The sequence below is a fragment of the Carlito syrichta genome, unplaced genomic scaffold (genome assembly GCF_000164805.1).
Source record: "Carlito syrichta isolate Samal-C Ts95f unplaced genomic scaffold, Tarsius_syrichta-2.0.1 Scaffold304348, whole genome shotgun sequence".
Lineage (NCBI taxonomy): Eukaryota > Metazoa > Chordata > Mammalia > Primates > Tarsiidae > Carlito > Carlito syrichta.
The window spans coordinates 371715-384110 of record NW_007248444.1 but is presented as its reverse complement, the minus strand read 5'-3'; the positions used below and the strand labels follow the sequence as shown (position 1 = coordinate 384110).

The following is a 12396-nucleotide window of genomic DNA, read 5'->3' as shown; positions in this document are numbered from 1 at the left end:
GCTACTCGGAAGGCTGAGGCGGAAGGATCGCCGGAGCCCAGCAGGTCGAGGCTGCGGTGGCCGGGAGCGGCCACTGCACTCCAGTCTGGGTGACCGAGTGAGACTCCAACTCAAAAAAAAAAAAAAACATAACCAAGGGTTAATATAGTACTTTATTCAGAAAAGGCTTGAAGCACGAGAAAATAAATTATTTGTGATCAGGGCAGGGAAGAGTTACTTCCTTTTATAGAATGGTTGGTAAGAATCAGTCACTAGGTACAGTGCTTGAGAATCAGGCTTGGATTTGAATCCCAGCCCTGCCAACTCCTAGCAAAGTAGTTACCCGTGGATCACTCAGCCTTCCTGAACTTCTGTACTCTCAACTGTAAACTACAGATCATTATAGTAGTAACTAACGCTTACTATAGTATGCCTGGCATCCGTCTAATCCCTTTACATGAGCTAGCTCCCAGACACACCTTGCCTGACAAGTTTTAATCCACATTTGACAGAGGAGATTGAGATGTGGAGATATCCAGTAACTTACCTGGTCACCGAGGCCCTGTGAATGGCAAAACCAGGTTCTAGTCCCAGCAGGGGACCCTAGAGCTGCCTTCCCACCCACTTGACCAGGTCTATCTCATCAGCTTCCTAGGAGTGTTCAGTGGGGTGTAGGCACATGATGACACTCCCTAAGTTGCAGCTGCCGTGTGGGTTAAAATCACAGCAATTATCACAAGTTCTGTCCATTTGTGCTGTCTCCATTCTGAGATGTGTGCATCTGTTTTAACACTGCCTCTGAAATTTGGCGTGTTTTATAGTTGGCTTGTCATAGCTTACCTGAGGAGTCTTATACATGGCTGTTACTATATTCGATGGACTCATTTGATGCTAGTCATGGTTGCAGGGAGGCAGTCACTCTGAAGCCCTGTTGGTCTAGTTTATCAAAGGCAGCCCACAAGTGGGAGGCAACCATCTCCAGGTGGACTTCTCAAAGAGTAGTCTTCAGACAGGGAGGCAGTTCGGGGAAGCTGGTGCCATTTCCATCAGTTCTGTTTCAGAATGTGTTCCCATTGGAATGCAGGAAACGCTTGATAGGTCTATAGCATTTTATGAACTCTGGCTTATCCATTGTGTGGGTATCTTAAACTTCTGCTCTGGATTCTGTTTTGCTCCAGCATGCAGTTCACTCTAGAATGGGGATGGAGCTACGCAACCAGGGTGGGTGGGTCATGTGATAGGTAACATCACAAAGTGAACAGGACAGTGGTTACCAACTCAATAAATATATTGCCAGTAGGATTGAGATCATAAGTTTGTTTTTGAATGTATGTGTTGTTTGAAGTTGACTATCTGAAAGTTGTGATTAAGAAAATTTTAGTTGGACCTGGTAGTGCACACTGGCAGGGCCAGCTACTTGGTGGGTTGGGGCAGGAGGATTGCTTGAGCCCAGGAATTTGAGACAGCGGTGAGCTACGATTGCATTACTCTTTCTTGGGCGACAGAGCAAGACCCTATCTCAAAAAGAAAGGAAGGGAAAAGAAGAGAAAATTCTTTCTTATGAGAGCAGGTTTCTACTTACTTAATTGCTGGTTGTTTTATGCTCTTTCTGCCATGGTACAAAGTATCTCCAGGTTCTTTCGTGGGGCTGGTGATTCTCAGATGGAGTCCACAGCCCCTGTGAGGGGCGGCAGATGCTTGCTGGGGTGAGAAGCACCCACTGCCACCTTAGCATCCTGACAGTTCAGGTATTGTGAGATTAGAACACCAAACACCAGAGCCCCCTAATGCTTATTACTTTTATGAAGAATACTTTGTCTTTCACTCTCTGGTTTCATGTTAACATTTGAGACATTGTTAGGTTTTCTGGAATATTTTGGTTATAGTAATAGTTCTGCCCTGGAACCTTTTTCTCTAGCGCTGTGCGTAGAGGGGTGATGTTAATGCTAGTGCTGTAACAAAGGAAGTGACACTCGTGTTTGTCAGTCCCATTCTGCTTCCACGGGTTCTTGCTTGTTCTAGGTGCTCTTAGTATGGAGAGGTTCAGAGCTGGATTGAGCAGTGGCTGCCCAGGTGTCATCCTTCGTGACCTCATTGGTGTCACCAGATCATTTCTCTACTGTTTGTACCACCCAAGGTGATGTGGGCACAGGACTGGGAGGGTAAGGTCAGGCATTTGGGTGCTCAGGAGGATGAGTCGAGCATCTGTAGGAGGATAGGAGCATTGTGGTGGCTCCTTACAAATTGGTTCGTTAATGACCTCCACTCTGAGTAATAGGTTTGTTAGATTATTTTTTACTCTTCTTGTATTTAGGCACATATCTACATTTTGCTTAACTTCTGACCTCCTTTTCCTCTTGAATTATTGTTTTCTAACCATCCTTTACTGGAAAAAAAAATCCTATTAGGTTTCTGAACTTAAATCAACACTGACAAAATTAATTCAACACATGTTCACTGGATGCTCTCCTAGGACCTCAGTTTATGAATGAGAAGAGCTGGTTGGGCGTGGTGGCTCATGCCTATAATCCCAACATTTTAGGAGGTGGAATGAGAGGATTGCCTGAGTCCAGGGGTTCGAGACCTGCCTAGGCAACTTGGCAAGACTTCATCTCTAAATTAAAAAAAATCAGCTGAGCATGGGGGCACACGCCTGTAGTCCCATCTACTTGGAAAACCGAGGTGAAAGGATCACCTGAGCCCAGCAGGTCAAGGCTGCAGTGGTCATGAGCGTGCCCCTGGGCAACAACAACAACAACAAATCAGAAGGGCTTCAGGGTGCTGAGTCTTGTTTTGTTTCTCTGTAGTTAACCATACCCCCGGAATGGTTTCATAGTTTGGGAAACTGAAGTTCCAGGCAAGGATGTGGCTCTGGATTGAGGCAGTGTGATTCTTTCTTAGGTGTCTGCCTGCAGCAAGCAGTGATCAGTCCTGTTTCCTTCTGTTAATTTTTGAATTGTGAGGGCAGAACGTTAGTTTTCTTAGTTATCTTGAGTGTACTCTGTGACTGGGCACAGTGCTTATTATGACGGGGAAGTGCTGACTGGTTGACAGTCAGTTGCTGTTCCCACTTACTCTCTGGCTGCTCACCAGGCTCATTCCTCAGCTCAAGTTTATATCCATTTCCTCTTGTGCTTGGATGATTGATTGGTGGGGGTCAGGCTTAAAGAAGTGAGCAGTTTTGCTCTTAATACTCTCTCTCTTTAAGGTTCAGCATCACTGTTGTCTTTTATTCTTAGGGAGGAAACTTGACATCTTTCTATGTTTCCAGGGCTTTAGAATTCTTCCCATTGGAAATGCATTCTCCATTAAGAGTAGAGGTGAGAGTGACACTCCCTGCCACTGCTCCAACTTTCCACTTCTGTCAACTCTTGCTTGCCATTTCTTGCATGTATTCATGGAGTTAACTGGTGGCCAGTTCCTTCTATCCCACAGCCTTTTAATTTTTTTCCTTTTGGAATAGATAGGGAATTCAGAGGATACATTCAAAGTGCTGGGCTTTTCGCCTTTCCACTGTGTGTTGAGCCCCGTCCCCAGAACACTCTGGTCGTTGGCCCTTCTCTTGCCTAACCACCTGTTGGAGTATCCGTTAGCAGTTGTTTTTACATGATTCACCACGGATGTTAAATAAAGAGTCTCCAGAAGGTTAGAAGTAAGGCCTCTTGTTTTTCATTTTTTGAGTTGGAGTCTCACTCTGTCGCTCAGGCTGGAGGGCAGTGGCACGCTCCCGGCCACTGCAGCCTCTATCTGCTGGCCTCCGGCGATCCTTCCGCCTCAGCCTTCCAAGTAGCTGGAACTACAGGCGTGCGCTACCATGCCCAGCTAATTTTTGCAAAGATTTTCTTCTGTGGAGTGGGCCACATGCGTCTAGTTTATGTGTTCTATCTCCCCATCTGCACCTTCTTTCCCAGAGGTGTCTGCAGCTGGCCTCTTGACACCGCGTACTGTCGTGCCCGTTTCCTGTGTCCTTCCCATCCCCGTCCCTCTTGGTTGCTCCATGCTTGTTTCTTTGTATTCCTATATGACATAGCTTTATCGTGCTCCATCAACATACATGTTACCTGTTGTCCTGTATGCTTAGGGCGTTGGTGTTTCTTCCTTCCCTTCCGTCTTCTGATGGTTGTTTCTGTCCTTTCTGAAGTTGTTCACTTTCCCACAAGGTTTCTAACAGTCTTCAGACTGTCCATCATAGGATGTGTCACCTTGGTGCCCTGGGTCTTCTCTGGGCACTCCTCATTCTCTGCCCTTAGCCAGGCCATTCCTCTCGAGCCACCTGTCCAGCCACCATCTCAGGGTGACCCTCAAAAGGCAGGGAGACTGGAGAGAGAACAGTGCAGTAACGTGGAGCCCTTGGCGCTCTCCACTCTCCATTGGGCAAGCACCTTAGAACAGCCCTGACACCTGCTTCTTACCTACTGCTGAGCCTCCCAGACTTCAGTCCTTGTAGCCAGGGAACTCAGGGAACTGGGGTGGTGTCATGACTCACGTCATTTACCTTTACTCTTTTGGGGTTTTTTTGTTTGTTTGTTTTTGAGTCACCCAGGCTGGAGGGCAGTGGCACACTCATGGCCACGCCAGAGTCAACCTGCTGGGCTCCAGCGAACCTTCTGCCTCAGCCTTCCATACGTAGCCGGAACTACAGGCATGCGCTACCATGCCCGGCTAATTTTTTTTATTTTTTGTAGAGATGAGGTCTCACCAAGTTGCCCCGGGCTAGTCTCAAACCCGCGGGCTCAGGCAGTCCACTTGCCTCGGCCTCCCAAAGTGCTGGAATTAGAGGCTGAGCCACTGAGCCCGACCTGCTTTTGTTTTTTTTTTTTTTGAGTCGGAGTCTCACTCTGTCGCCCAGGCTAGAGTGCAGTGGCATGCTCACAGCCACTGCAACCCTGACCTGCAGGGCTCAGCCAGTCCTTCCGCCTCAGCCTTCCAAGTAGCTGTAACTACAGTCACAAGCCACCAAGCCTGGCTAATTTTTTGATGTATTGTAGAGGTGAGGCCTCACCAACTTGCCCAGGCTGGTCTCAAACCCCTGGACTCAGGCAATCCTCTCATCTCAGCCTCCCAAAGTGCTGGGATTACAGGCTTGAGCCACCTCGCCCAGCTTCACACTACTCTTAAAGCCCTCCTTGTCTTTATAATGGAATGCTTGTATGAAACATGATTGCTTTAAATAGTGCTATCTAATCATTTATGTAGAAATGCCAAAGAAGCTGGGCTCTGTGGCTCAGCCTATAATCCCGTGCTTTGGGAGGCTGAGGTGAGTGAATTGCCTGAGCCTGCGGGTTTGAGACCCGCCTGGGCAACTTGGCTAGACCTCATATCTACAATAAATAAAAAAATTAGCTGGGCGTGGTAGCGCACGCCTGTAGTTCCAACTACTGGAATGCTGAGGCAGAAGGCTCGCCGGAGCCCGGCAGGTCAATGCTGCAGTGACTGGGAGCAGCCACTGTACTCCAGTCTGGGTGACAGAGTGAGACTCCAACTCAAAAAAAAAAAGAAAGAAATGCCAAAGAATTTGTAGCTTTTGTAAAAATTTTGGAAATAGCCTCAGATGATTTCAGAGGTTTTTGAATAAAGGATACTGGAAATGGAACAAAATAGAGAACCCCCAAATAGACCTTACATGTGGAAGTTTACAGAGACCAGAGGCACCTGCAGGTCCCAGGGACAGCCATTCTGTGACTTGGGGCACCAGCAGTTCTCAGATGGAAGCTGCTCTGTGTCTCCTGCTCAGCCCAGATCAGCTCCTGATGAAGCCAATTCCCTGCAGATGAAGAGAGAGTGACATGGCAGAGTACACCTCTGACCTTAGCATCAGCAAAGATTTCATGAACAAAAAAAGGGGGAAAATAGATTGAGACACAAAAGCTATGAATTTGTAGGAAAGCTGTTGTGCATGTATGGAACACTACTATGCTATACACTTAAAAATGGTTGAGGTGGCCTGGGCGCGGTGGCTCACGCCTATAATCCCAGCACTTTGGGAGACCGAGGTGAAAGGAGTGCCTGAGCCCAAGGGTTTGAGACTACCCTGGGCAACTTGGCGAGACCGCATCTCTGCAGTAAATCAAAAAATTAGCCGGGTATGGTGGTGTGTGCCTGTAGTTCCAGCTACTTGGATCCAAGGCTGAGGCGGAAGGATCGCCTGGGCCCAGCTGGTCAAGGCTCCAGTGGCCAGAAGCTTGCCACTGCCCTCCAGCCTGGGTGACAGAGTGAGACTCCGACTCAAAAAAAAAATTGGTTGAGATGGTAAATTTGATGTTATATATTGTTTTACCACAGCTGAAGAAAAAGGTTTATGTTCATCAAAAGATATCATAAGTAGCCGGGCTCGGTGGCTCAGCCTGTAATCCCACGCCCTTGGGAGGCTGAGGTGAGTGGATTGCCTGAGCCCGCGGGTTCGAGACCTGCCCGGGCAACTTGGCGAGACCTCATCTCTACAATAAATCAAAAAATTAGCTGGATGTGGTAGCGCGCACGTGTAGTTCCAGCTACTTGGAAGGCTGAGGCGTAAGGATTGCCGGAGCTCAGCAGGTCGAGGCTGCGGTGGCTGGGAGTGTGCCACTGCACTCCAGTCTGGGTGACAGAGTGAGACTCCAACTCAAAAAAAAAAAAAAAACGATATCGTAAGTAAAAAGGACTGTCAACTAGAAGCAACTTTTTGTAACATTTATAACCTAGAACGTGTTGATGACCAGGATATGTCTGTTGGGCATCACAGACAGAATGGCCTTGAATGCTCACCCTCATCATCCATATGGGAATGAGGACTTGGGCCAGATGAAGTTGGGAGCCTGGTGGCACCAGCCTTGGCTGAGGCTGCAGGAAGTGATTGGGTGTCCTAGATGCTGGTGGAGTTGCTGGCTGGTGCAGTTGGCATACCTCATCAAGTGGAGCCTCTTCCTATGCCCCAAAGTTCCACTTGTAGTTCACACCCAAAGCAGTTCTTCCAAGCTATGGTGAAGGACCGATTTTATTTTTTTCAATTTCCAATCTGTCACAGACCAGTGATACTTCTGTAAATTACCACAGAGATGACTAGAAAAGGGAATCACAGACATAAAATACAGGTCCAGATTTTTTTTTCTTCTCTGTTATTTTTCAAGTGAACATAAATTTTGACTTAAAAAACGTACAGTATGCTGAGGTTTTTTTGTTGTTGGTAGTGGTGGTTTTTTGTTTTGTTTTGTTTTTTGTTTGTTTTTGAGTCGGAGTGTCACTCTGTCATCCAGGCTAGAGTTCAGTGGCATGCTCACGGCTACCACAGCTTCAACCTGCTGAGCTCAGGCGATCCTTCAGCCTCACCATTCCAAGTAGCTGGAACTACAGGGTTCACTGCCACACCTGACTAACTTTTTTTGGTTTATTGTGGCGACACGATTTTGCCAAGTTGCCCGGGCTGATCTTGAACCCCGGAGCTCAGGCAGTCCTCTTGCCTCTTTCTTCCAATGTTCTGGGATTGTAGGCATGAGCCCCTGAGCCCAGCATTGTTGCTATTTGGTTTTTTTGGTGTTTTTTTTTTTTTTTAATTGGAGTCTCACTCTTGTTCTTGTTACCCAGGCTGGACTAGAGTGGCACATTCACGGCTACCACATCCTCCACTTGCTGAGCTTAGACTATCCTTCCACCTCAGCCCACCTCAGCCTTCTAAGTAGTTGGAACTACAGAGGCAAGCCACCATGCCCAGCTAGTTTTTTGTGTGTGATTTATTGTAGAGATGAGGTCTTACCAAGTTGCCCAGGCTGTTCTTGAACCCGTGGTCTCAAGCAATCCTCTTGCCTCCGCCTCCCAAAGTACTGTGATTACAGGCATGAGCCCCCGCTCCCAGCTTGCTGTGTAGTATTTCGTTGTATGGGTCCTCCATAGTTTGTTATCCATTGTCTAGTCAAAAGACATTTGTAATGTTTCTGGGTTTTAATGATTATAAAAATTCACGTACAGGTTTTTTGTGTGAACTTTACTTTTCATTTATCTTGCGGGGGATACCTAGGGTTGCTGGGCCATGTCTTAAGTCTATTTTTAACTTTATGAGAAACTTCCAGGCTCTTTTCCAGAGTGGCTGAATCATTTTGCATTCCTAACAGCAATGTATAGGGTCTAGTTCTAGTTGTTCACTCTCACTAGCACTTGGTGTTGTCAGATTGTTTTTTTACAGCAGTTCCATAGGTGTATAGTAGCAGTTCTTTGTATAATTTACATTTCCTAATGAACAGAGATGTTGAGTGTTTTCTCTTGTGCTTCATTGGCTTGTTTCTGTAATGAATGGTCATTCACTGCTGCTGTGATGTGTGTGTTCCCAAGCCTTGTACCTCCTCCCCCTCACCACCCACTGTGCCAGCTACTCAGGAATGTTGCTGAAAGCAACTTTGTAATCACAAAAGCTGGGAACAACCCAGATGTTCTTCCATAAAAGAATGGATTGCCCAGCTTGGGCAACAAAGCAAAAAAAAAAAAAAAATTAGCTGGCTTGGTGGCATATCTGTAGTCCCAGCTACTTGGGAGGCTGAGGCAGAAGTACGCTTGAGCCCAGGAGTTCAAGGCTGCATTGAACTGTGATTGTGCCACTGCACTCCAGCCTGGTGACGGAGTGACACCCTGCCTTGGGGACGGTGGGGGGGAGGATGAATTGATTGTGGTCTAGTCATGAAATGGAAAGTGACCACAACTGGAAATGAATGAATTATAGCCATACCCCACAACATGCATGAATCTTAGAAACATACTGTGTTTCAAAAGTGGATCAAGCCAGGCATGGTGGCACTTGCTTGTCTCAGCTACTCAGAAGGCTGAGGCAAGAGAATCGCTGGAGCCCAGGAGTTTGAGACCAACCTGGGCAACATTGCAAGACCTTATCTAAAAACAGATTATAGAAGACTCAATACAGTGCTAGGCCATTTTTTTAGGCTCAAAAAATTAAATGATGTTTACAGGGTGATTTTTTTGTTTGTTTTTTGGGATTTTTTGTTTTGTTTTGTCAGAGTCTCATGGCACACACCACTGTGCCCAGCTAATTTTTCTATTTATTTGTAGAGATGATGTCTCACCAAGTTGCCCCCAGGCTGGTCTCGAACCTCTGAGTTCAGTTAGTCCTCTTGCCTCCACCTCCCAGAGTGCTGGGATTACAGGCATGAGCCACCATGCCTGGCCACAAGGTAGTTTTTTTAAAGCAAGAGAATAACGAACATTAAATTCAAGGTTGTATATACAGGGGAAACCAGCTGGTGATTGATAGTTTTCCAGTTTTTAAATTGGGGGCAGGATCATGGTATTTATTACTATGCATCATAACTTATATGCTCCATGTGTTCCTTTCTGTATTTCACATATTACATAGTAAAATATTTAAGACAGTACAAAAATTGACTTCTACTGTGTTTTCAGATCTGTCTATTCTCCCAAAGTTGGTGCATGGTTTTCCTCACCAGTAGGCTGACTGGAGCAGCAGCTCTTCGTAAAACATTCGCTGCATGCTGGGATTGTACCTGGAAGTACAGGAATGAGAACATGTGAGTTTTTCCTCTGGAGATCTTTGTGTCTTCTGAGAAGCATAGACGTGGTGCTGGACTCCAGGCCTGTGCAGGCAGGGACTTTTGCCTTTTGTTTATTTTGTTACTGCTGTGTTCCTGACTCTGAGAACAGAGCATGGCACATGGTAGATGCTTTGTAACTTGTTTTTTTCAACAAATGAATGCTGAGCTATGACAGGCAGAAACAGACATGTGCTTAAGGCCAGGACAGCTCCAGAGAATAGGATGGACTCACCTGTGTGACCTGGAAAGGATTCCCAGGGCAGCAGTGATGTCTCCATAGGGTACTGCAAGCTAAGCTAGAGCTCCCCAGCTGACGGGTGTCAGATGCTGAGGTAGGACCCAGCACTCTGCCAAGGAGTAAGTTGTCCTGCTGGTCAGACCCCAGAGCACTGTGGGATGGTGGGGGAGGGAGCTGACAGTCAGCAGGGCTCTCATCCAGAAGGGTCTGGCAAATTAGCTGTACATAGTGGCACACACCTGTGGTTCCGGCTACTTGGAAAGCTGAAGCAGAAGGATCACCTGAGCCCAGCAGGTCAAGGCTGTGGTGGCTGAGAGCATGCCACTGAGCTCCAGCCTGGGTGACAGAGTGAGACTTCGACTCAAAAAAATTAAAATGAAATAAAACCCATCAAACTTTCTCATTTCTCCCTCTCTTAACTATTTTCTCTTGTTTGGCCTTTCGTAATCATTCTCTTCACCAGTGGCCTCCCTGTGTATTTCCCAATATCACATATGCTAGGAATGAGGTCAGACACTTCCGTTTGGAGCTATTAGTCATAAGACTGTGTTCCACGTGAACTTAAAACTTTTAAAAATGCATATTGCCGTTTGAGACCCGCCTGGGCAGCAAGACCTCATCTCTACAATAAATAAAAAAAAATTAGCCAGGCATGGTAGCGTGCACCTGTAATTCCGGCTACTCGGAAGGCTGAGGCGGAAGGATCGCCAGAGCCCAGCAGGCAAGGCTGCGGAGACCGGGAGCGGCCACTGCGCTCCAGTCTGGGCGACAGAGTGAGACTCCAACTCAAAAAAAAAAAAAAAGCATATTGCCATACAATGTTTTGTTTGTTGTGTTTGTTTGTTTGAAGTTGATATCTCATTCTGTTGCCCAGGCTGAAGTGCAATGGCATGCTCACAGCCAACGCAGCCTCAACCTGCTGGGCTCAGACAATCCTTCTGCCTCAGCCTTCCAAGTAACTGGAACTACACACATGCACCACCATGCCTGGATAATTTTTTTATTTATTGTTTAGATGAGGTCTTGCCAAGTTGCCCAGGCTGGTCTCGAACCCGTGGGCTCAGGCAGTCCTCTCACCTCGGCCTCCCAAAGTGCTAGGATTGTAGGCATGAGCCACCGCACCCCGCCCTAATGATTTTTTTTTTTTGAGTTGGGGGTCTCACTGTGTTGCCCAGACTGGAGTATATTGGTATGCTCCTGGCCACTGCAGCCTCGACCTGCTGGGCTCCAGCGATCCTTCCGCCTCAGCCTTCCAAGTAGCCAGAACTATAGGCGTGCACTACCATGCCCAGCTCATTTTTTATTTATTGTAGAGATGAGGTCTTGCCAAATTGCCCGGGCCTCCCAAAAGAATCTGCGGCCTCCCAAGATGCTGGGATTACAGGCTGAGCCACTGAGCCTGGCCAATGATTTATTTTTAATGAGAATATTAATTTTTGTTTTTATATTTGAGTCAGGGTTTCACTTTGTCACCCAGGCTGGAGTGCAGTGGTACTATCATAGCTCATTGCAGCCTTGACCTCCCGGGGCTCAGGTGATCCTTCGGCTTCAGCCTCCTGAGTAGCAGGGGCTATCTGTAGATGTGTGCCAGCATGCCCAGCTATTTTAAAATTTTTTTTTTGTAGAGCGAGGGCTCAAGCAATCCTGCCTCCTTGGCCTCCTAAAGTGCTGGGATTATAGGTCTGAGCCACCATGTCCCTTTACATACTAACCCTTGGCACTTGGATGTCCCCTCTCAGGGGACATAAAGAGATTGCTGGTGTAGCCGGACATGGTAGAGTGCGTCTGTAGTTCCGGCTACTTGGAAGGCTGAGGTGGAAGGATCACCGGTGGCCGTGAGCGTACATGCCACTACACTCCAGCCTGGGTGAAGGAGTGAGATTCCAACTCAAAAAAAAAAAAGAAAAGATTGCTGGTGATTATACAGGATAAACTTATGCCAGTGCAGACTTTTCGCAAATGTATGTTTCCTTTAAGTTTTCCACTCAAATTGCATGAAAAAGCAAATAAAGAGATGGAACATATACTGAGATATATGTAAAAAAATATCTGCCAGGTGTGATGGTTCAAGACTGTAATCCCAGCACTGTGGGAGGCCAAGGCAAGAGGATTGCCTCAACTCAGGGGTTTGAGACCAGCTTGGGCAACTTGGTGAGACCTTATCTCTGCAATAAATAAAAAATTAGCTGGGCGTGGTAACGCACACCTGTAGTTCCAGCTACTTGGAAGACTGAGGCAGAAGGATTGTTGGAGCCCAACAGGTCAACACTGGGGTGGCTGTGAGTGTGCCACTGCACTCCAGCCTGGGTGATGGAGTGAGACTCCAACTCAAAAAAGAGAGACAGAAAGTTCTTCAGTAATTTACCACTAAGCATGATGTTACCTGTAGGCTTTTTTGTAGATGTCCTTTATCAGGCTGAAGAGCTTTCCTTTGATGCCCAGTTTACTGAGAGGTAGGTAAGTAGATATGTATGTATTTAGAGTCAGGATCTCTGTTGCCCAGGCTGGAGTGCAGTGCCATGATCACAGTTCACCATAGTCTTGAACTCCTGGACTCAGGCCATCCTTCTGCCTCAGCCTCCTGAGTAGCTGAGGGACTATAGGTTTGTGCCTCTATGCCGAGCTAATCTTTTTTTTTTTTTTTTTTTT

At 46.9% G+C, this 12396-nt stretch overlaps 1 protein-coding gene across 3 annotated transcripts in view; it reads left to right on the top strand.

Annotated features, from left to right (window-relative positions):
- Positions 1-12396, top strand: part of DNAJC5 (DnaJ heat shock protein family (Hsp40) member C5) — a 56217-nt gene that overhangs the window by 32799 nt on the left and 11022 nt on the right. For 2 of the 3 annotated variants that reach the window (XM_008059766.1, XM_008059768.2), the window contains exon 1: positions 9438-9485. The exons of the other annotated variant lie outside the window; for it this stretch is intronic. The gene's annotated coding sequence lies outside the window, so the exon portion shown is untranslated. Of the gene's footprint in view, positions 1-9437; positions 9486-12396 lie in introns of those variants that run through there. 3 annotated transcript variants of the gene reach the window in all.